The sequence below is a fragment of the Ranitomeya imitator genome, chromosome 4, assembly GCF_032444005.1.
Source record: "Ranitomeya imitator isolate aRanImi1 chromosome 4, aRanImi1.pri, whole genome shotgun sequence".
Classification (NCBI taxonomy): Eukaryota; Metazoa; Chordata; class Amphibia; order Anura; family Dendrobatidae; genus Ranitomeya; species Ranitomeya imitator.
Window position 1 is genome coordinate 18075493 of NC_091285.1, and position 25180 is coordinate 18100672.

General features: G+C 49.8%; 1 protein-coding gene across 1 annotated transcript in view; it reads right to left on the reverse strand.

The window, feature by feature from the left end:
* The window catches only part of PTN (pleiotrophin), a 65716-nt gene extending 47898 nt beyond the window's left edge, over nt 1-17818 (reverse strand). The window contains exon 1 of the mRNA XM_069763192.1: nt 17587-17818. The gene's annotated coding sequence lies outside the window, so the exon portion shown is untranslated. The remainder of the gene's footprint in view (nt 1-17586) is intronic.
* Nucleotides 17819-25180: the final 7362 nt, after the last annotated feature.

Consider the following 25180-nt stretch of genomic DNA (forward strand, 5'->3'; position numbering starts at 1 on the left):
CCCATTATGTGAAACACCACAAAAGACCTGCCGTATAACGGGAACACTCCATAAAACCCGCTGTAAATCTGGAACAGCCTACAAGACCCAAAATATACTGAGAACACCTCACAAGACCACCAAAAATCTGTGAACACCCCAAAAGACCCATCGTATACCGAGAATACCTCCTAGACCTTCCATATATCAGAAACACCACAAAAGACTTGACAGATACTGGGAACACCCCACAAGACCAACCGTATATCTCGAACAACCTACAAGACCCAACGTATACTGGGAACACCTCACAAGACCATTATACAGAAAACTCCCCTTAGACTTTCCCTATACCAGGAACATGCCAAAAGATCTGTCGTATACCTGGAATACCCAACAAGACTTGTCGTATACTAGGAACACCCAACAAGACCTGCTGCACACTGGGAACACCCAACAAGACTTGCCGCATACTGGAAACACAAAACAAGACCTGCTGTATACTGGGGACACCCACAAGACCTGTCACAAACTGGGAACACCCAACAAGACCTGTCAACTACTGGGAACACCCGACAAGACCTGTCGTATACTGGGAACACCCAAAAAGACTTGACACATACTGGGAACACCCAACAAGACCTGCCGCATACTGGGAACATCCAACAAGACCTGCCGCATACTGGGAACACCCAACAAGACCTGCTTCATACTGGGAACACCCAACAAGACCTGCTGCATACTGGAAACATCCAACAAGACCTCCCGCATACTGGGAACACCCAACAAGACCTGCGGCATACTGGGAACATCCAACAAGACCTGCCGCATACTGGGAACACCCAACAAGACCTGCTTCATACTGGGAACACCCAACAAGACCTGCTGCATACTGGAAACATCCAACAAGACCTCCCGCATACTGGGAACACCCAACAAGACCTGCGGCATACTGGGAACATCCAACAAGACCTGCCGCATACTGGGAACACCCAACAAGACCTGCTTCATACTGGGAACACCCAACAAGACCTGCTGCATACTGGAAACATCCAACAAGACCTCCCGCATACTGGGAACACCCAACAAGACCTGCGGCATACTGGGAACATCCAACAAGACCTGCCGCATACTGGGAACACCCAACAAGACCTGCTGCATACTGGGAACACCCAACAAGACCTGTCATATACTGGGAACACCCAACAAGACCTGTTGTATACTGGGAACACCCAACAAGACCTGTCATATACTGGGAACACCCAACAAGACCTGACGTATAATGGAAACACCCAACAGGAATTGCCGCATACACGGAACACCCAACAAGACCTGCTGCATACTGGGAACACCCAACAAGACCTGCCGCACACTGGGAACACCCAACAAGACCTGTCGCATACAGGGAACACAAAACAAGACCTGCTGTATACTGGGGACACCCACAAGACCTGTCACAAACTGGGAACACCCAACAAGACCTGTCAACTACTGGGAACACCCGACAAGACCTGTCGTATACTGGGAACACCCCACAAGACCCGAAGTATAACCCGAATACCCAACAAGACTTACCGTATATCCAGACCAACCCACAACACCCATAAGACACAACGTATACTGGGAGCACCTCACTAGACCACAGGAATCTGGGAAACCCCACACGATCCGTCGTCTAGCGAGAACACCCCCCTAGTAAGTGAAACACTCCATAAGACCCACTGTATATCCGGAACAGCCCACAAGACCCAACATATACTGAGAACACATCAAAAGACCACCAAAAATCTGTGAACCCCCCAAAAGACCCATCGTATACCGAGAATACTTCCTAGACCCTCCATATATCAGAAACACCACAAAAGACCTGACAGATACTGGGAACACCCCACAAGACCAACCGTATATCTCGAACAACCTACAAGACCCAACGTATACTGGGAATACCTCACAAGACCATTATACCGAAAACACCCCTTAGACTTTCCCTATACCAGGAACACGCCAAAAGATCTGTCGTATACCTGGAATACCCAACAAGACTTGTCGTATACTAGGAACACCCAACAAGACCTGCTGCACACTGGGAACACCCAACAAGACCTGCCGCATACTGGAAACACAAAACAAGACCTGCTGTATACTGGGGACACCCACAAGACCAGTCACAAACTGGGAACACCCAACAAGACCTGTCAACTACTGGGAACACCCGACAAGACCTGTCGTATACTGGGAACACCCAACAAGACTTGATACATACTGGGAACACCCAACAAGACCTGCCGCATACTGGGAACATCCAACAAGACCTGCCGCATACTGGGAACACCCAACAAGACCTGCCGCATACTGGGAACACCCAACAAGACCTGCTGCATACTGGGAACATCCAACAAGACCTGCCGCATACTGGGAACACCCAACAAGACCTGCCGCATGCTGGGAACACCCAACAAGACCTGCTGCATACTGGGAACACCCAACAAGACCTGCTGCATACTGGGACACCCAACAAGACCTGTCATATACTGGGAACACCCAACAAGACCTGTTGTATACTGGGAACACCCAACAAGACCTGTCATATACTGGGAACACCCAACAAGGCCTGCCGCATAATGAAAGCACCCAACAGGAATTGCCGCATACACGGAACACCAAGCAAGAACTGCCGCATATTGGGAACACCCAACAAGACCTACCGCACACTGGGAACACCCAACAAGACCTGCTGCATACTGGGAACACCCAACAAGACCTGCCGCACACTGGGAACACCCAACAAGACCTGTCGCATACAGGGAACACAAAACAAGACCTGCCGTATACTGGGGACACCCACAAGACCTGTCACAAACTGGGAACACCCGACAAGACCTGTCGTATACTGGGAACACCCAACAAGACTTGTCGTATACTGGGAACACCCAACAAGACTTGACGCATACTGGGAACACCCAACAAGACCTGCCGCATACTGGGAACATACAACAAGACCTGTCTTATACTGCGAACACCCAACAAGACCTGCCGCATATTGTGAACACCCAACAAGACCTGCTGCATACTGGGAACACCCAACAAGACCTGCCGCATACTGGGACACCCAACAAGACCTGTTGTATACTGGGAACACCCAACTAGACCTGTCGTATACTGGGAACACCCAACAAGGCCTGCTGTATATTGGAAACACCCAACAGGAATTGCCGCATACACGGAACACCCAACAAGAACTGCCGCATACTGGGAACACCCAACAAGATCTGTCACCTACTGGGAACACCCAACAAGACCTGTCGTATACTGGGAACACCCAACAAGACCTGTTGTATACTGGGAACACCCAACAAGACCTGTTGTATACTGGGAACACCCAACAAGGCCTGCCGTATATTGGAAACACCCAACAAGAACTGCCGCATACAGGGAACACCTAACGAAAACTGCCGCATACTGGGAACACCCAACAAGACCTGTCACCTACTGGGAACACCCAACAAGACCTGTCGTATACTGGGAACACCCAACAAGACCTGCCGTATATTGGAAACACCCAACAAGAACTTCCGCATACTGAGAACACCCAACAAGACCTGCTGCATACTGGAAACACCCAAGAAGACCTGCTGTATATCGGAAACACATCACAAGACCCGCAGTATACCGGGAACACCCCACAAGACCTGCTATGTACTGTAAACATTCTACAAAAACTTCCATAAGAACCACCATATACCCAGAACAACCCACAGGAACCGTTGTATATCAGGAACACCCCACAAGGCGTGCTGTATACCAGGAACACCCCATAAGACCCGCCATCTTTCCAGAACAACCCACAAGACCTGTCGTATACCAGGAACACCCCACATGACCCGAAGTATAACTCGAATACCCAACAAGACCCACCGTATATCCAGACAACGCCCATAAGACACAACGTATACTGGGAGCACCTCACTAGACCACAGGAATCTGGGAAACCACACACGATCCGTCGTCTAGCGAGAACACCCCCCTAGTACGTGAAACGCCACAAAAGACCTGCCGTATAGCGGGAACACTCCATAAGACCCGCTGTATATCTGGAACAGCCCACAAGACCCAACATATACTGAGAACACTTCACAAGACCACCAAAAATCTGTGAACACCCCAAAAGACTCATCGTATACCGAGTATACTCCCGAGACCTTCCATATATCAGGAACACCACAAAAGACCTGACAGATACTGGGAACACCCCACAAGACCAACCGTATATCCCGAACAACCTACAAGACCCAACGTATACTGGGAACACCTCACAAGACCATTATACCGAAAACACCCCCTAGACTTTCACTATACCAGGAACACGCCAAAAGACCTGTCGTATATCTGGAACACCCAACAAGAATTGTCGTATACTAGGAACACCCAACAAGACCTGCCGCACACTGGGAACACCCAACAAGACCTGCCGCATACTGGGGACACCCGACAAGACCTGCCACAAACTGGGAACACCCAACAAGACCTGTCACCTACTGGGAACACCCAACAAGACCTGCCGTATATTGGAAACACCCAACAAGAACTTCCGCATACTGGGAACACCCAACAAGACCTGCTGCATACTGGAAACACCCAAGAAGACCTGCTGTATATCGGAAACACATCACAAGACCCGCAGTATACCGGGAACACCCCACAAGACCTGCTATGTACTGTAAACATTCTACAAAAACTTCCATAAGAACCACCATATACCCAGAACAACCCACAGGAACCGTTGTATATCAGGAACACCCCACAAGGCGTGCTGTATACCAGGAACACCCCATAAGACCCGCCATCTTTCCAGAACAACCCACAAGACCTGTCGTATACCAGGAACACCCCACAAGACCCGAAGTATAACTCGAATACCCAACAAGACCCACCGTATATCCAGACAACGCCCATAAGACACAACGTATACTGGGAGCACCTCACTAGACCACAGGAATCTGGGAAACCACACACGATCCGTCGTCTAGCGAGAACACCCCCCTAGTACGTGAAACGCCACAAAAGACCTGCCGTATAGCGGGAACACTCCATAAGACCCGCTGTATATCTGGAACAGCCCACAAGACCCAACATATACTGAGAACACTTCACAAGACCACCAAAAATCTGTGAACACCCCAAAAGACTCATCGTATACCGAGTATACTCCCGAGACCTTCCATATATCAGGAACACCACAAAAGACCTGACAGATACTGGGAACACCCCACAAGACCAACCGTATATCCCGAACAACCTACAAGACCCAACGTATACTGGGAACACCTCACAAGACCATTATACCGAAAACACCCCCTAGACTTTCACTATACCAGGAACACGCCAAAAGACCTGTCGTATATCTGGAACACCCAACAAGAATTGTCGTATACTAGGAACACCCAACAAGACCTGCCGCACACTGGGAACACCCAACAAGACCTGCCGCATACTGGGGACACCCGACAAGACCTGCCACAAACTGGGAACACCCAACAAGACCTGTCACCTACTGGGAACACCCAACAAGACCTGTCGTATACTGGGAACACCCAACAAGACCATTATACCGAAAACACCCCCTAGACTTTCCCTATAACTGGAACACGCCAAAAGACCTGTTGTATACCTGGAACACCCAACAAGACTTGTCGTATACTAGGAACACCCAACAAGACCTGCCGCATACTGGGAACACCCAACAAGAGGTGCCGCATACTGGGAACACAAAAGAAGACCTGCTGTATACTGGGGACACCCACAAGACCTGCCACAAACTGGGAACCTCCAACAAGACCTGTCACCTACTGGGAACACCCGACAAGACATGTCGTATACTGGGAACACTCAACAATACCTGACGCATACTAGGAACACCCAACAAGACCTGCCGCATACTGGGAACATCCAACAAGACATGTCGCATACTGGGAACACCCAACAAAACCTGAAGAATACTGGAAACACCCAAAAAGACCTGTCGTATACTGGGAACACCCAACAAGACCTGTCGCATACTGGGACATCCAACAAGACCTGTCACATACTGGGAACACCCAACAAGACCTGAAGAATACTGGAAACACCCAACAAGACCTGTCGTATACTGGGAACACCCAACAAGACCTGCCACATACTGGGAACACCCAACAAGACCTGCTGCATACTGAGAACACCCAACAAGACCTGCCGCATATTGGGACATCAAACAAGACTTGTCGTATACTGGGAACACCCAACAAGACCTGTTGTATACTGGGAACACCCAACAAGACCTGTCACCTACTGGGAACACCCGACAAGACCTGTCGTATACTGGGAACACCCTACAAGACCATTATACCGAAAACACCCCCTAGACTTTCCCTATAACAGGAACATGCCAAAAGACCTGTTGTATACCTGGAACACCCAGCAAGACTTGTCGTATACTAGGAACACTCAACAAGACCTGCCGCATACTGGGAGCAACCAACAAGACGTGCCGCATACTGGGAACACAAAACAAGACCTGCTGTATACTGGGGACACCCACAAGACCTGCCACAAACTGGGAACACCCAACAAGACCTGTCACCTACTGGGAACACCCGACAAGACCTGTCGTATACTGGGAACACTCAACAAGACCTGACGCATACTGGGAACATCCAACAAGACCTGAAGAATACTGGAAACACCCAACAAGACCTGTCGTATACTGGGAACACCCAACAAGACCTGCTGCATACTGGGAACACCCAACAAGACCTGCTGCATACTGAGACATCCAACAAGACTTGTCGTATACTGGGAACACCCAACAAGACCTGTTGTATACTGGGAACACCCAACAAGTCCTGCCGTATAGTGGAAACACCCAACAAGAACTGCCACATACAGGGAACACCCAACAAGAACTGCTGCATACTGGGAACACTCAACAAGACCTGTCACCTACTGGGAGCACCCAACAAGACCTGTTGTATACTGGGAACACCCAACAAGACCTACCGTATATTGGAAACACCCAACAAGACCTGCCGCATACTGGAAACACCCAATAAGACCTGCCGCATACTGAGAACACCCAACAAGACCTGCCGTATACTGTAAACACCCAACAAGACCTGCTGTATACTGGGAACACAAAACAAAACCTGCCGTATACTGGGAACACCCACAAGACCTGCCGTATACTGGGAACGCCCACAAAACCTCCCATATACTGGGAGCACCCAACAAGACCTGTCACATACTGGGAACACCCAACAAGACCTGCCATATACTGGGAATACTGTTGTGAATTCTGTTTTGGAACTCCCTCCTGTGGTCATGAATGGTACTTCGGCGAGTTCTGTCCATGGACTCCCTCTGGTGGCTGTGAGTGGAGCTGCTGGTTCTGAGATTCCTTCCACAGGTGACCTGGTTTATTCTTAGGCTTCTGCTCTATTTAACTCCACCTAGATCGTTACTCCATGCCACCTGTCAATGTTCCAGTACTGATTCAGTTCGCTCTTGGATCTTTCTGGTGACCGTCTTTGCCAGCAGAAGCTAAGTCCCTGCTTGTTTATTTTGTTGTTCTTGTTTTCTTGTCCAGCTTGCTAATATTATTCTGTCTGGCTAGCTGGAAGCTCTGGGAGGCAGAGTGGCACCTCCGCACCGTTAGTCGGTGCGGGGGTCTTTTTGCACACTCTGCGTGGTCTTTTGTAGTTTTTTGTGCTGACCGCAAAGTTACCTTTTCTATCCTCTGTCTGTTTAGGTAGTCTGGCCTCCCTTTGCTGAAACCTCTTTCATTCCTGTGTTTGTGTATTTCATCTTAACTCACAGTCATTATTTGTGGGGGGCTCCCTTTTCCTTTGGGGTATTTCTCTGAGGCAAGGTAGACTTTACTTTCTATCTCTAGGGCTAGTTAGCTCTTAGACGCCTCGGCACAGCCTAGGCCTGTTAGGTACGCTCCACGGCTATTTCTAGTGTGTGTGATAGGATTAGGGATTGCGGTCAGCAGAGTTCCCACTTCCCAGAGCTTGTCCTGTGAGTTTAACCATCAGGTCTTTCCTGGTGCTCCTAACCACCAGGTCCATAACAGAACAGGTGGCCCAAAGTATTAATGCATCTCAATAGAGGGATAAGAGAAGTTCTGAGACCATTTTTTTTCTCTGCAGTGTGTTTTGTCTCTCTTTTCCCCTTTACCTCTGGGTGGTTCAGGACACAGGTGTAGATATGGACATTCAAGGTCTGTCCTCTTGTGTGGATCATCTCACTACAAGGGTACAAAGCATATATGGCACAAGACCTGCCATATACTGGGAACACCCAACAAGACCTGTCACATACTGGGAACACCCAACAAGACCTAAGGTATACTGGGAACACCCACAAGACCTCACGTATAATGGTAACACCCAACAAGACCTGCCATATACTGTGGACATCACAGTTTTGCTTGCTCATTTTTCCCGCTTTGACAACACGACTGGTTTCTCTGTGGCGAGTGGGACCCCCGGCTGTAGTTGGTTGAGGGCTTCTTGGGGGGCTTTGTGGTGGTGATGGGGCAGACGATCTCCTCCCCAGATACACATTTATGGATTCCTCGTCTACAACGTACAAGCGATGGGGGAGGGGAGGAGATATGTTTCTGTCCAGATTCCTAGATTTGGATCTTTGCCTCCGGTTCTCACTTCTCGGCAGCTTTACTCAACATTCATTCTCTCTGTCCGTTTCCAGGGACAACACGTAACAGAGCCGCAAAAATGGGAGCAGGTTCAGAGGGACCCTCCCCTCCGGCCCCCGACAGAGGGACTGAATGAGGCTCATTCATCAGGGGTGGAATGGAGGCGCTCGGCGAGGGAGGAAAGGAAATGAGCTCCGGAGAAGCCGCCATCCCGACCCACAACAAAATCACCAATATATGTGCGCCCCTCTATACATGGTGAGACGAGGGGTCCTGGGACCACTGACATCACAGGATCCGGCTCTATCATCAGCATCACCTTTAATTCATTTAATCCAATAATCCAGAAAATCCAATAATCCGAGTCTTGCAACACCGGATGGCAACATAGTAAGGAAATTTCATCACTGCTTGTTGTCAGTGAGAGGACGACACCAGGGCCAAACACTTCTCACACATGGGGGTTTGTTACAGTTGCAAATTTTACCTGCACTGATACATTGTAACGCAGGATAAGACGCAGGGAATTATAGGGTTTTTGGGGTGATGGGCACAACCAGAGGTTCCGACAGGCCCACATTTTAGGAAACAATCCTGACAATTTGGGCACAGGACGTGGTTTATGTAATCCCCCCAAAGTCAGCGCTCCCCTCTCTGGTTCTCTCTTTTTTAATTGATCACCAACAGTAAAAGTCTCTGCATAAAGGTGTTTGCACCTCTTACCTGGAAAATGACAACTCCGAGCGGCGGGCAGGAAGCTGCAGGATCATTATACTGCACAGATCCTACATGGCCAGAGGCCGGTGTGTGCTCAGGGGCCGGTGTGTGCCCAGGGGCCCATGTGTGCTCAGGGGCCGGTGTGTGCTCAGGGGCCGGTGGTGCCCAGGGGCCGGTGTGTGCTCAGGGGCCGGTGTGTGCCCAGATGTCGGTGTGTGCCCACGCAACGGTGCGTGCATAGGGACTGGTGTGTGCCCAGGGGCCGGTGTGTGCCAAGGGACTGGTGTGTGCCCAGAGGCCGGTATGTGCCCAGGGGCCGATGTGTGCCCAGGGGCCGGTGTGTGCTCGGGGGCCGGTGTGTGCCCAGGGGCCGATGTGTGCCCAGGGGCCGATGTGTGCACAGGGCCGGTGTGTGCTCAGGGGCCGGTGTGTGCCAAGGGACTGGTGTGTGCCCAGAGGCCGGTGTGTGCCCAAGGGCCGGTGTGTGCCAAGGGACTGGTGTGTGCCCAGAGGCCGGTGTGTGCCCAGAGGCCGGTGGTGCCCAGGGGCCGGTGTGTGCTCAGGGGCCGGTGTGTGCCCAGATGTCGGTGTGTGCCCACGCAACGGTGCGTGCATAGGGACTGGTGTGTGCCCAGGGGCCGGTGTGTGCCAAGGGACTGGTGTGTGCCCAGAGGCCGGTGTGTACCCAGGGGCCGATGTGTGCCCAGGGGCCGGTGTGTGCTCAGGGGCCGGTGTGTGCTCAGGGGCCGGTGTGTGCCCAGGGGCCGATGTGTGCACAGGGCCGGTGTGTGCTCAGGGGCCGGTGTGTGCTCAGGGGCCGAAGTGTGAACAGGGCCGGTGTGTGCTCAGAGGCCGGTGTGTGCCCAGGGGCCGATGTGTGCTCAGGGGCCGGTGTGTGCCCAGGGGCTGATGTGTGCTCAGGGCCCGGTGTGTGCTCAGGGGTCGGTGTGTGCCCAGGGGCCGATGTGTGCACAGGGCCGGTGTGTGCCCAGATGTCGGTGTGTGCTCAGGGGCCGGTGTGTGCTCAGGGGACGATGTGTGCACAGGGCCAGTGTCTGCCCAGAGGCTGGTGCGTGTTCAGGGGATGGTGTGTTGCCAGTGGCCATTGTGTGCACAGGGGTCAGTGTGGTCCCAGGCACGGTGTGTGCCCAGAGGCTAGTGTCTGCCTAGGGGCCGGTGTGTGCATAGAGGCCGGTGTGTGCCCATGGCCGGTGTGTGTCCAGGTACCTGTGCGTGCCTAGGAGATGATGTGTGCCCCAGGGCCAATGTGTTTATGCATAGAAAATGGTGTGGTTCCTGGCACGGTGTGTGCCCAGGGGCAAGTGTCTGCCCAGGGGCCGGTGTGTGCATAGAGGCTGGTGTGTGCCCAGGTACCGGTGTGACCAGGAGACAGTGTGTGCTCAGGGGCCAGTGCATGCGTAGAGCAGGTGTGTGCCCCAAGGCCAGTGAATGCCCAGAAGCCGATGTGTACCCAGGGTCCGATCTGAGCATAGAGGACAGTGTGAGCCCAGGTCCGGTATGTGCCCAGAGGCCAGTGAATGCCCAGGTGGACATGCATGCTCAGAGGACAGTGTGTGCTCATGGGACAGTGTGTGCCTGTTTACCCGGGGGCTGATGCGTGCCAAGGGGGCAGTGGGTACCCAGGTGCCATGAGGAGCTGTGAGACAACTAGTGATCAATTCCTGCCTACAGGCGCCCCGGCGGTCGAGGTCAAAGGCTCTAAGCTCGCACGTCCATCTGGTCAGGAAAACCCAGGTACAAATCGTCTATTAATATCACAACAATCCTATTAAAGAGCACAGACAATCCAGACTAAGGCGCCGCTTATCACCCCGAGGAAACCGCTACACAACAACCGATCTCCTCACAGAGAAATACAATACAGGAGATGCCCAGGTTATACCAGCTGTACATATATAATTATATACAGGAGATGCCCAGGTTATACCGGCTGTACATATATAATTATATACAGGAGATGCCCAGGTTATACCGGCTGTACATATATAATTATATACAGGAGATGCCCAGGTTATACCGGCTGTACATATATAATTATATACAGGAGATGCCCAGGTTATACCGGCTGTACATATATAATTATATACAGGAGATGCCCAGGTTATACCAGCTGTACATATATAATTATATACAGGAGATGCCCAGGTTATACCAGCTGTACATATATAATTATATACAGGAGATGCCCAGGTTATACCAGCTGTACATGTATAATTATATACAGGAGATGCCCAGGTTATACCAGCTGTACATGTATAATTATATACAGGAGATACCCAGGTTATACCAGCTGTACATATATAATTATATACAGGAGATGCCCAAGTTATACCGGCTGTACATGTATAATTATATACAGGAGATACCCAGGTTATACCAGCTGTACATATATAATTATATACAGGAGATGCCCAGGTTATACCGGCTGTACATATATAATTATATACAGGAGATGCCCAGGTTATAGCAGCTGTACATATATAATTATATACAGGAGATGCCCAGGTTATACCAGATGTACATATATATTTATATACAGGAGATGCCCAGGTTATACCACTCTTTTACATTGAAGATCACTTGTAGCCAAGAAGGAAAGTTTTGGGCTTTTCCTGTTCTCTCGGTACAATAAGTGCATTTTTCTGGAGTAATTGTGTAATACTTCATTTCTCCTGTGGTGGCGCTGCAGAGAAATTAAACACTTGTCCCCAGGTTTCCCCCAGATCTTAGATGATTTATAGGATTCCTTGACATAAAAAGATTTCTTCAAAGTAAAAATAAAATCCTTCCTATAACAAGCTGAACTCATCCGCCTCCTCCAAACTAGATCAGTGCTGCTGAGCCAGAGACCTCCCCGGCTTCTCCCCCTCTACACTGCGGGGGGCATCTCGCTATGGTCACCGGCATGATGAGGGAACATGCTGGGATGAGGTGTTACCCAATATTATTATTATTATTATTATTACCCATGATCGTGTGCTAACAAAAAGTCTTCAGCGTGACCCTTGATTAGCACACCAGCCGAAACACGTGTCTGCATGTTAGGCAATCCCTGTGTGTTGTGGCTGTTGGTGAGACATGCAGCCGCGGGGACTCGGACATATTTTTCGAGCACAGCGAAGTCACTCGGTTAACACCCGAGCATGCTCAGATAACACCTTATTCGTGCACGTTCATTCATCACTAGTCACAGTCTTTTTATTATAATTGTGATGTCACCCTCCCCTCCTGCAATATCAATTTATCGTCAATATCACTGGACCAAAGTGACCAACGCATAAAATTAATAATATTAAAAAACATTACAAGCTCCACTAGTCGGAGCAGCAGAGGGACATTAGATCAGGGGTCTGTGGGTTGGAGCAGCAGAGGGGCATTAGATAAGGGGGTCTGTGGGTTGGAGCAGCAGAGGGGCATTAGATCAGGGGTCTGTGGGATGGAGCAGCAGAGGGGCATTAGATCAGGGGTCTGTGGGTTGGAGCAGCAGAGGGGCATTGGATCAGGGGTCTGTGGGTTGGAGCAGCAGAGTGGAACTAGATCAGGGGGTCGGTGGGTTGGAGCAGCAGAGGGGCATTAGTACAAGAAGGTCTGTGGGTTGGAGCAGCAGAGGGCATTAGTACAGGGGGTCTGTGGGTTGGGGCAGCAGAGGGGCATTAGATCAGGGGTCTGTGGGTTGGAGCAGCAGAGGGGCATTAGATCAGGGGTCTGTGGGTTGGAGCAGCAGAGGGGCATTAGATAAGGGGTCTGTGGGTTGGAGCAGCATAGGGACATTAGATCAGGGGTCTGTGGGTTGGAGCAGCAGAGGGGCATTAGATAAGGGGTCTGTGGGTTGGAGCAGCAAAGGGGCATTATTAGATCAGGGGGTCTGTGGGTTGGAGCAGCAGAGGGGCATTAGATAAGGGGTCTGTGGGTTGGAGCAGCAGAGGGGCATTAGATAAGGGGGTCTGTGGGTTGGAGCAGCAGAGGGACATTAGATCAGGGGGTCTGTGGGTTGGAGCAGCAGAGGGGCATTAGATCAGGGGGTCTGTGGGTTGGAGCAGCAGAGGGGCATTAGTACAGGGGGTCTGTGGGTTGGAGCAGCAGAGGGGCATTAGTACAAGAAGGTCTGTGGGTTGGAGCAGCAGAGGGGCATTAGTACAGGGGGTCTGTGGGTTGGAGCAGCAGAGGGGCATTAGATAAGGGGTCTGTGGGTTGGAGCAGCAGAGGGGCATTAGATCAGGGGTCTGTGGGTTGGAGCAGCAGAGGGGCATTAGTACAGGGGGTCTGTGGGTTGGAGCAGCAGAGGGGCATTAGATAAAGGGTATGTGGGTTGGAGCAGCAGAGGGGCATTAGATCAGGGGTCTGTGGGTTGGAGCAGCAGAGGGGCATTAGATCAGGGGTCTGTGGGTTGGAGCAGCAGAGGGGCATTAGATAAGGGGTCTGTGGGTTGGTGCAGCAGAGGGGCATTAGATAAGGGGTCTGTGGGTTGGAGCAGCAGAGGGGCATTATTAGATCAGGGGGTCTGTGGGTTGCAGCAGCAGAGGGGCATTAGATAAGGGGTCTGTGGGTTGGAGCAGCAGAGGGGCATTAGATCAGGGGTCTGTGGGTTGGAGCAGCAGAGGGGCATTAGTACAGGGGGTCTGTGGGTTGGAGCAGCAGAGGGGCATTAGATAAGGGGTATGTGGGTTGGAGCAGCAGAGGGGCATTAGATCAGGGGTCTGTGGGTTGGAGCAGCAGAGGGGCATTAGATCAGGGGTCTGTGGGTTGGAGCAGCAGAGGGGCATTAGATAAGGGGTCTGTGGGTTGGAGCAGCAGAGGGGCATTATTAGATCACGGGGTCTGTGGGTTGGAGCAGCAGAAGGGCATTAGATCAGGGGGTCTGTAGGTTGGAGCAGCAGAGGGGCATTAGATAAGGGGTCAGTGGGTTGGAGCAGCAGAGGGGCATTAGATAAGGGGTCTGTAGGTTGGAGCAGCAGAGGGACATTAGATCAGGGGTCTGTGGGATGGAGCAGCAGAGGGGCATTAGATCAGGGGTCTGTGGGTTGGAGCAGCAGTGGGGCATTGGATCAGGGGTCTGTGGGTTGGAGCAGCAGAGTGGAAATAGATCAGGGGGTCTGTGGGTTGGAGCAGCAGAGGGGCATTAGTACAAGAAGGTCTGTGGGTTGCAGCAGCAGAGGGGCATTAGTAAAGGGGGTCTGTGGGTTGGGGCAGCAGAGGGGCATTAGATCAGGGGTCTGTGGGTTGGAGCAGCAGAGGGGCATTCGTACAGGGGGTCTGTGGGTTGGGGCAGCAGAGGGGCATTAGTACAGGGGGTCTGTGGGTTGGGGCAGCAGAGGGGCATTAGATAAGGGGTCTGTGGGTTGGAGCAGCAGAGGGGCATTAGTACAAGAAGGTCTGTGGGTTGGAGCAGTAGAGGGGCATTAAATAAGGGGTCTGTGGGTTGGAGCAGCAGAGGGGCATTAGATCAGGGGGTCTGTGGGTTGGAGCAGAAGGGGGGCATTAGATCAGGGGGTCTGTGGGTTGGAGCAGCAGAGGGCCATTAGTACAAGAAGGTCTGTGGATTGGAGCGGCAAAGGGGCATTAGATCAGGGAGTCTGTGGGTTGGAGCAGCAGAGGGGCATTAGATCAGGGGGTCTGTGGGTTGGAGCAGCAGAGGGGCATTAGATAAGGGGTCTGTGAGATGGAGCAGCAGAGGGGCATTAGTACAAGAAGGTCTGTGGGTTGGAGCAGCAGAGGGGCATTATTAGATTAGGGGTCTGTATGTTGGGGCAGCAGAGGGGCATTAGATCAGGGGTCTGTGGGTTGGGGCAGCAGAGGGGCATTATTAGATTAGGGGTCTGTGGGTTGGGGCAGCAGAGGGGCATTATTAGATCTGGGATCTCTGGGTTGGGGCAGCAGAGGGGCATTAGATCAGGGGTCTGTGGGTTGGGGCAGCAGAGGGGCATTAGATCAGGGGTCTGTGGGTTGGGGCATCAGAGGGGCATTAGATCAGGGGTCTGTGGGTTGGGGCAGCAGAGGGGCATTAGATCAGGGGGTCTCTGGGTTGGAGCAGCAGAGGGGCATTAGATCAGGGGGTCTGTGGGTTGGGGCAGCAGAGGGGCATTAGATCAGGGGGTCTGTAGGTTGGAGCAGCAGAGGGGCATTAGATAAGGGGTCTGTAGGTTGGAGCAGCAGAGGGACATTAGATCTGGGGTCTGTGGGATGAAGCAGCAGAGGGGCATTAGATCAGGGGTTTGTGGGTTGGAGCAGCAGTGGGGCATTGGATCAGGGGTCTGTGGGTTGGGGCAGCAGAGGGGCATTAGATCAGGGGTCTGTGGGTTGAGGCAGCAGAGGGGCATTAGATCAGGGGTCTGTGGGTTGGGGCAGTAGAGGGGCATTATTAGATCAGGGGTCTGTGGGTTGGAGCAGCAGAGGGGCATTAGATCAGGGGTCTCTGGGTTGGAGCAGCAGAGGGGCATTAGATCAGGGGGTCTGTGGGTTGGGGCAGCAGAGGGGCATTAGATCAGGGGGTCTGTAGGTTGGAGCAGCAGAGGGGCATTAGATAAGGGGTCAGTGGGTTGGAGCAGCAGAGGGGCATTAGATAAGGGGTCTGTAGGTTGGAGCAGCAGAGGGACATTAGATCTGGGGTCTGTGGGATGAAGCAGCAGAGGGGCATTAGATCAGGGGTTTGTGGGTTGGAGCAGCAGTGGGGCATTGGATCAGGGGTCTGTGGGTTGGAGCAGCAGAGTGGAAATAGATCAGGGGGTCTGTGGGTTGGAGCAGCAGAGGGGCATTAGTACAAGAAGGTCTGTGGGTTGCAGCAGCAGAGGGGCATTAGTAAAGGGGGTCTGTGGGTTGGGGCAGCAGAGGGGCATTAGATCAGGGGTCTGTGGGTTGCAGCAGCAGAGGGGCATTAGTACAGGGGGTCTGTGGGTTGGGGCAGCAGAGGGGCATTAGTACAGGGGGTCTGTGGGTTGGGGCAGCAGAGGGGCATTAGATAAGGGGTCTGTGGGTTGGAGCAGCAGAGGAGCATTAGTACAAGAAGGTCTGTGGGTTGGAGCAGCAGAGGGGCATTATTAGATCAGGGGGTCTGTGGGTTGGAGCAGCAGAGGGGCATTAAATAAGGGGTCTGTGGGTTGGAGCAGCAGAGGGGCATTAGATCAGGGGGTCTGTGGGTTGGAGCAGCAGAGGGGCATTAGATCAGGGGGTCTGTGGGTTGGAGCAGCAGAGGGCCATTAGTACAAGAAGGTCTGTGGGTTGGAGCGGCAAAGGGGCATTAGTACAGGGAGTCTGTGAGTTGGAGCAGCAGAGGGGCATTAGATCAGGGGGTCTGTGGGTTGGAGCAGCAGAGGGGCATTAGATAAGGGGTCTGTGAGATGGAGCAGCAGAGGGGCATTAGTACAAGAAGGTCTGTGGGTTGGAGCAGCAGAGGGGCATTAGATCAGGGGTCTGTGGGTTGGGGCAGCAGAGGGACATTATTAGATTAGGGGTCTGTGGGTTGGGGCAGCAGAAGGGCATTAGATCAGGGGGTCTGTAGGTTGGAGCAGCAGAGGGGCATTAGATCAGGGGGTCTCTGGGTTGGAGCAGCAGAGGGGCATTAGATCAGGGGTCTGTGGGTTGGGGCAGCAGAGGGGCATTAGATCAGGGGTCTCTGGGTTGGGGCAGCAGAGGGGCATTAGATCAGGGGTCTCTGGGTTGGGGCAGCAGAGGGGCATTAGATCAGGGGTCTGTGGGTTGGAGCAGCAGAGGGGCATTATATCAGGGGTCTGTGGGTTGGAGCAGCAGAGGGGCATTAGATCAGGGGGTCTGTAGGTTGGAGCAGCAGAGGGGCATTAGATCAGGGGTCTGTGGGTTGGGGCATCAGAGGGGCATTAGATCAGGGGTCTCTGGGTTGGGGCAGCAGAGGGGCATTACATCAGGGGTCTCTGGGTTGGGGCAGCAGAGGGGCATTATTAGATCAGGGGTCTCTGGGTTGGAGCAGCACAGGGGCATTAGATCAGGGGGTCTCTGGGTTGGAGCAGCAGAGGGGCATTAGATCAGGGGGTCTCTGGGTTGGGGCAGCAGAGGGGCATTAGATCAGGGGGTCTCTGGGTTGGGGCAGCAGAGGGGCATTAGATCAGGGGGTCTCTGGGTTGGAGCAGCAGAGGGGCATCATGCTAGGCTTCTTGCTGCTGCTCTGTCTTTGGTGCTGAAGCCATGGAGGACACGGAGCCACTTACTTTGATGCCTCTGGCTCCCCGGTCTCTGTCCTCCTCTCTTTTCCTTCTTGTTACTCTCCTGCCTGGATTCTTTGCCCCAGTCCTTGCGCCTTTTGTGCACTTTTGCGCCTAATATCTTCTCTGTGGCTCTTTCTTTGCCCGGATTTCTCCAGGTTCTCTGCTGGTCCCTGAGATGATGGAAAGTTCTTGTTGTGAGTTCCTGCTGTCTCCGCCTGTTGGTGCCTGTGCTGATGTCTCTGCTGAGGAGCAGGGGGCGGAGGAGACAGTGACAGGGAGCTCTGCCTGGGACCACTCTCCTCCCTGCTCGGGGGGCTGTGCTCTGCTCTGGGGGGGATCACATTCCAGGAAGGAAGAAACATCTGATTTACAAATTAACAGAATGTGACTTTATTCTGGAAATGTTATTGGTAAACATCAGAATGTAACTTGTGTCTAATAAGGGAAGAGGATGCAGAGGAGACAGAGACAGAGGGAAGAGGACAGGCAGAAGGAGGGATGGGTGACACCAACAGAGAAGAGAGGGTGTAAGAAAATCAAAGGGGTTTTGGTATTCATAGGGATATATGAAGGGAAGGCTCAGGGGGGAACATAGAGAGGAAGCGACAGATGAGGAAGGACAACAAGGAAATACAGTGTCATCCATCTTGTGGTCATCCTGATACAGGTGGTAGGAGGAGAAGGGTCAGGAAGAGACACAGGCTAAAGGTTCGTGCACATGGTCGTATTTATGGCCCGAGTGTGATCCAACAAAACATCAGATCGCACTCGGATCAATGTTATTCTATGAGACCGCGCACGTCTGATTATTTTTCGTCGGATCGCTGCATGCCGAAGTTGGATCCAAAATTCAGGTCCTACAAAGCAAGTCAATGCGTCCGTGGAAAACATCGGACTGCACTCGGATAACATCTGAGTGCAGTCTGATTTCTGCAGACTGACAGAATGGAGAAAAAGGAGAATTTTTTTAGTCCATCTTCTGATCCGTAGATAGATCTCTTTGAGACTCTGCCTCCGGAGATTATTATAAATGAAAAGGGGCGTTACCAGTGTGAGACATGTAATGACTGACACATGACTGAACACATATTTGGGGAGAAACAGAGACATAGAGGAGAAAGGGAAAAGAATAACAGGAAAAGGGAAGGTACATTGAGCAAGAAACAGATGAGGGTAAAAGGAGTAACAGAGACGAAAGGTAAAGGAAGTAATGTGGGGAGTCACAGAGAAGAAAGATAAAGGGAGTAACATAGAAGGAAAAGGTAAAGGGAGTAAAATAGAGGGGGACGGTAAAGGGAGTAACAGAGAGGAAAGTTGAAGGGAGTAATGTAGAGGTTAAAGGGAGTAACGTAGAGGAAAGGTAAAGGGAGTAACAGAGGAAAGGTAAAGGGAGTAATGTACAGAGGAAAGGTAAAGGGAGTAGCGTAGAGAGGAAAGGTAAAGGAAGTAACGTAGATATGAAAGGTGAAGGGAGTAACGTAGAGATGAAATGTAAAGGGAGTAACGTAGAGATGAAAGGTAAAAGGAGTAACGTAGAGAGGAGAGGTAAAGGGAGTAACGGAGAGAGGAAAGGTAAAGGGAGAAACATAGAGAGGAAAGGTAAAGGGAGTAACAGAGAGGAAAGGTAAAGGGAGAAACATAGAGAGGAAAGGTAAAGGGAGAAACAGAGAGGAAAGGTAAAGGGAGTAACAGAGAGGAAAGGTAAAGGGAGTAACAGAAGAAAGGTAAAGGGAGAAACATAGAGAGGAAAGGTAAAGGGAGTAACAGAGAGGAAAGGTAAAGGGAGTAACAGAGAAGAAAGGTAAAGGGAGAAACATAGAGAGGAAAGGTAAAGGGAGAAACAGAGAGGAAAGGTAAAGGGAGTAACAGAGAGGAAAGGTAAAGGGAGTAACAGAAGAAAGGTAAAGGGAGAAACATAGAGAGGAAAGGTAAAGGGAGTAACAGAGAGGAAAGGTAAAGGGAGTAACAGAGAAGAAAGGTAAAGGGAGAAACATAGAGGGGGAAGGTAAAGGGAGTAATGTAGAGATGAAAGGTAAAGGGAGTAACGTAGAGATGAAATGTAAAGGGAGTAATGTAGAGAGGAAAGGTAAAGGGAGAAACATAGAGGGGGAAGGTAAAGGGAGTAATGTAGAGATGAAAGGTAAAGGGAGTAACGTAGAGATGAAATGTAAAGGGAGTAACAGAGAAGAAAGGTAAAGGGAGTAACGTAGAGATGAAATGTAAAGGGAGTAATGTAGAGATGAAATGTAAAGGGAGTAATGTAGAGATGAAATGTAAAGGGAGTAATGTAGAGAGGAAAGGTAAAGGGAGTAACAGAGAAGAAAGGTAAAGGGAGTAATGTAGAGATGAAAGGTAAAGGGAGAAACATAGAGATGAAAGGTAAAGGGAGTAATGTAGAGATGAAAGGTAAAGGGAGTAATGTAGAGAGGAAAGGTAAAGGGAGTAATGTAGAGAGGAAAGGTAAAGGGAGTAACGTAGAGATGAAATGTAAAGGGAGTAACAGAGAAGAAAGGTAAAGGGAGTAATGTAGAGATGAAAGGTAAAGGGAGAAACATAGAGATGAAAGGTAAAGGGAGTAATGTAGAGATGAAAGGTAAAGGGAGTAATGTAGAGATGAAATGTAAAGGGAGTAATGTAGAGATGAAAGGTAAAGGGAGTAATGTAGAGAGGAAAGGTAAAGGGAGAAACATAGAGAGGAATGGTAAAGGGAGTAACGGAGAGATGAAAGGTAAAGGGAGTAACGGAGAGATGAAAGGTAAAGGGAGTAACGTAGAGATGAAAGGTAAAGGGAGAAACATAGAGGAAGGGAGGATTTTAGAAGAGGAAAATACACATACATAAAAGGAAAGTAATAGGAGTCACAGATAAATGGTGGAGATTGGGGGAAACACATAGGAAAGGTGGTGACAGATAATAAAGGGGTCTCTAGCCCCCTAGTCTACAGCGTGAGACCTGCAGTGGTGCACAGTGAAGAACGTATAAAAGCATTATTGGACCCGTAGGTTGCGTAGGGACCTGCTTGTACTGTATAGGGCCCCCCTAATAATTTGTGTGCATTTAACACATGAGGGGTCCTGCAAATGTCCTAGTTATATACTGGGGACGGCTGTGACCCCAATAGTCGCCGCTTCCTCCCCCCATACTACATTACATATTCTTGTCTCATCCTGAAATGTCACTGTCCATCCCCTCCATGTTTTGAGTTGTTCCCATTATTCTGGGCCCCTGGAGAGCTCCGGGGGGTCACCTAAGCTGTACCCCTAGGCTGAGGACGGCTCCCAGAGCCGGACGTCCAGCTGCCTGTGGCATGTAATCCACCCCGCCATGCATTATACATCAGCAGGAGATTTATCACAATTCTGCAATACTTCCCAGCATGAAATATAAAAGTGCACCCCCCGCCCCCCGGGAGTCATCTGCTGCAATCACAGGCTGGATGTTTCCATGTTGCATATCATGCCTGATGCACAGGGACCTCTAGCCTCTCAGGAGCCTCAGGATCACATTTAACCATTGCTGAGCCAGAGGGGAAGGTGAATTAACCCCGTCATTGCCTGACCTGGATGTACAAAGTATCTATATAGCTACATATACAACCTCTGACAAAGGTGCTCCAATGGAGTTCATTGACTTCTATGGGCAGCAGATGTCTGGTGCTGAGTCACCTCATTAGCGCTGGGCAGCCATGTTTTCTACATGGGTTATGCATGATCCATTGATCAAGGCTAGCCTTAGGGGGTATGTGGTTCCCACGGCAGATCAGCTGTCACCCTTCTAGAGGCCACAACCGGTCGTAATGATCGGGTCACCTGGATCTTTCCACCTCTGATCCCACATTGCATCCAAAAGTTATGGAAATATAGGGGCACAATACAATCCCTGGTATAGCGAGGTCTTAAGGGCGAGGGGGCAATAAAAGGCATTTCATTGGGCACTAACCACCCTAAAGCCATGGGTGCCCAAAATGTAGTGACCTCCTGAACTGCAGCATTTCTAGTCTCATCATTCATGTCTTCATATTAAGGGCCTCCCTCCCATCACCAATGCCATCAAAATAGATGAACTATCAAACAAAGAGGGGGTTCAAAACCAGACATCCCCTTTAATTACCTGAGTCTATAGCTATTTACTAGGATATTGTCCTATAAGGCATCACATCTCTCCGTGGGTTCATAACCAATCCTAATGCTCTGAGAACAGGGTATTTCGCTTCCTATAGGTGGAGGGAAGGGGGCGATTATGTCCCACCACCACGGTGCATTCTGGAAAACTAGTGCAGCATGCGAGAAGTCTTGGAGACCAAAGTGCATGGGTAAGGTGATAGATGGACATGAGGGAGGTGATATGGGATCTTTGTGGGTGAAAGAGATAAGTTTATATTATGCTCTGTGGCGGATAGGTAACTAGTGCAATGGCCGACACAGCATGGAGGCAACCGTGTAGCGACTAAACAGAAGTAAATGGGGTGATAGAGATATAAGAAGGTGCAAAACTGTGGAGCACTTTGTGGATGAGAGATAAGTATATTATTCTCTGTGGCAGACAGGTAACCAGTGCAATGACTGGCACAGCATGGAGGCATCAGTGTAGCAACTGGACAGAAATACATAGGGTGACAGACAGAGACGAGATATAAGATTGTGCAAAACTGTGGAGCGCTTTGTGGGTGAGAGATAAGTTTATATTATACTCTGTGGCGGATGAGTAACCAGTGCAATGGGCGGCACAGCATGGAGGCATCGGTGTAGCGACTAAACAGAAGTAAATGGGGGGATAGACAGAGACGAGATATAAGATGGTGCAAAGCTGTGTAGCACTTTGTAGGTGAGAGATAAGTTTATATTATACTCTGTGGCAGACGGGCAACCAGTGCAATGGGCGGCACAGCATGGAGGCATCGGTGTAGCGACTAAACAGAAGTAAATGGGGTGATAGACAGAGACGAGATATAAGATGGTGCAAAGCTGTGTAGCACTTTGTAGGTGAGAGATAAGTTTATATTATACTCTGTGGCAGACGGGTAACCAGTGCAATGGCCGGCACAGCATGGAGGCATCGGTGTAGCGACTAAACAGAAGTAAATGGGGGGATAGACAGAGACGAGATATAAGATGGTGCAAAGCTGTGTAGCACTTTGTAGGTGAGAGATAAGTTTATATTATACTCTGTGGCGGATGGGTAACCAGTGCAATGGCCGGCACAGCATGGAGGCATCGGTGTAGCGACTGGACAGAAATACATAGGGTGATAGACAGAGATGAGATATAAGATGGTGCAAAACTGTGCAGCACTTTGTGGGTGAGAGATAAGTTTATATTATACTCTGTGGCGGATGGGTAACCAGTGCAATGGGCGGCACAACATGGAGGCATCGGTGTAGCGACTAAACAGAAGTAAATGGGGCGATAGAGACGAGATATAAGATGGTGCAAAACTGTGTAGCACTTTGTGGGTGAGAGATAACTATATCATTCTTTGTGGCAAAAGGGTAACCAGTGCAATGGCTGGCACAGCATTCAGGTATCAGTGTAGCGACTGGACAGAAATACATAGGGTGACAGAGATGAGATGTAAGATTGTGCAAAACTGTGGAGCGCTTTGTGGGTGAGAGATAAGTTTATATTATACTCTGTGGCGGATGGGTAACCAGTGCAATGGCTGGCACAGCATGGAGGCATCAGTGTAGCAGCTGGACAGAAATATGATCCTTCCATTCTGGTTAGTACAACATGGTACAATATTGTATGATTTGATATAGTACAGTATAGTATATTAGTATGGTGTTATGATATATTACGGTATAGGGTCGTATTGGTAATACTGTATTGTATGGTGATGTATATGATATAGTATGATACGGTATAATCCTGTACGGTAGATTCAGTATGTAACCTTGTGGCCATTGTTAGGATATAGGATAAATCCACTCGTCTAGTAAACGTTGCAGGCGGCACAGTTTCCTCTACAAACCCCCCGGATCGATATAGTCTCAGATTCCCTCCTGGCATTTTTCTGTTCTGCCGGATCGGTAATGGTGGGGAGGGGGAGCGAGCAAATCCTGGAATGTGTTTTATTAGCCATTATTATAAATGGATCATTTCTGGAGAGGAGACAACGCCGACGTCCCGGAGGTTTTCTTCTGCTACATCTTCTGGCTGAGCCAAGTCCATTAAAGTAATGGCTGCAGCAATCTCACGAGTCCTCCGCGTCTGTGAGATCAGACTACAGAAGTCGTCATCTCCCTTCTGGAAGTTCAGTTTTTAAAATATTTGTAGAATTTTAAATTTTAAAAAAAAAAATTAAAGGGGCACTCCAGGAAAAACGGATTCATTGCAGGGCAGGGCAGAGGGGGCGGAGCGTGACGTTTTCTTTTTTTTTGTCACGCTCCGCCCCCTCACTAAGCTTAATATAAACATTACATTTGGTCAAAATTATTAAAAAAAAACTTTCATTTTGCCCGGTGTTCATATAATTGTAAAAAAGAAGTAAAAGTCCACAGAACGATGAAGAGAACGATAAAGATTTTTCAAAATCTTTTATCCCTTTGAATTAACAATTCTTAGAACACGTCGATTCCTCTATTGCTCCTCCTGGAAATAATCAAATTGACAACTGGGCGTTACCATTCTACTACACAGATACTGTCCAATCAGCTCTGTGTCAGAAAGTGCCCAAATTACCGGGGGAATTGTAACACCCGGTTATCAACTTATTAATGTATTTCCAGGAGGTTTAACTGAAGAATTCCATAACGTACAACGTAGTAGTGTATTAATTTATTCTAAAATGTTCTTTTAATTAAAAAAAATAAATAAAAAAACAATTCTGGAACATGGTTCTTTAAAATCTGTTGTTCCTCTGATATTCCCCTTGGAAATGTATATCTAAATAAATGCCTGGATATTCTACTTTACAGTTCTGATTGGGCCTCTCCGAGCTCATGATCCCCAGTGGGAATATATCTAGAATATTTCTTAAAAACCTTCTATGCTGAGACGTCCTTTTTTCTGTTCGGAATCCTTTGCTTAGCTTCAAAAAGTCATAAAGAAAAAAATGATCTTTTCAGCAGCCTTCAGCCACCACTAGGGGGAGCTCACCACTTAATAATAGGGTCTGCATACAGCTGGTTGCTGGCTGTTGTAACTTGCTGCAGAAATAATGAAAGGGATGCATACAGGGCATGGTGGGAGTGGGAGTGCTTTATATAGACTCTATTTTCCTTTTTTTAAAGGAGTCTTATTGATGAGCAAGACTATGTATTCCACCTGTCTCCACACATGCCGGCCACCACTCCACACTGATATATTAGATGCCAGGATCAATATTGTGCCTCTTAAATGCCGCTTCCTCAGGATCCGTCCGGTCAGCGTGACTTTATTACAAGTCTTCCATCACTAACCTTCCCTCTCACTTGACACATTTATGTTACCACCACAGTATTGTATTTATCCATCGTCTGTGATTTATATTACGTCAGTTTAAACCATTTACTGCACAAAACCTTTCGTAAAATTCTATCATAGAAACAATCTGAACGATAGTCATATGAGTACGGCTAATAAATTAATCAAATCCATGAGACGCGACTGTGGCGTCT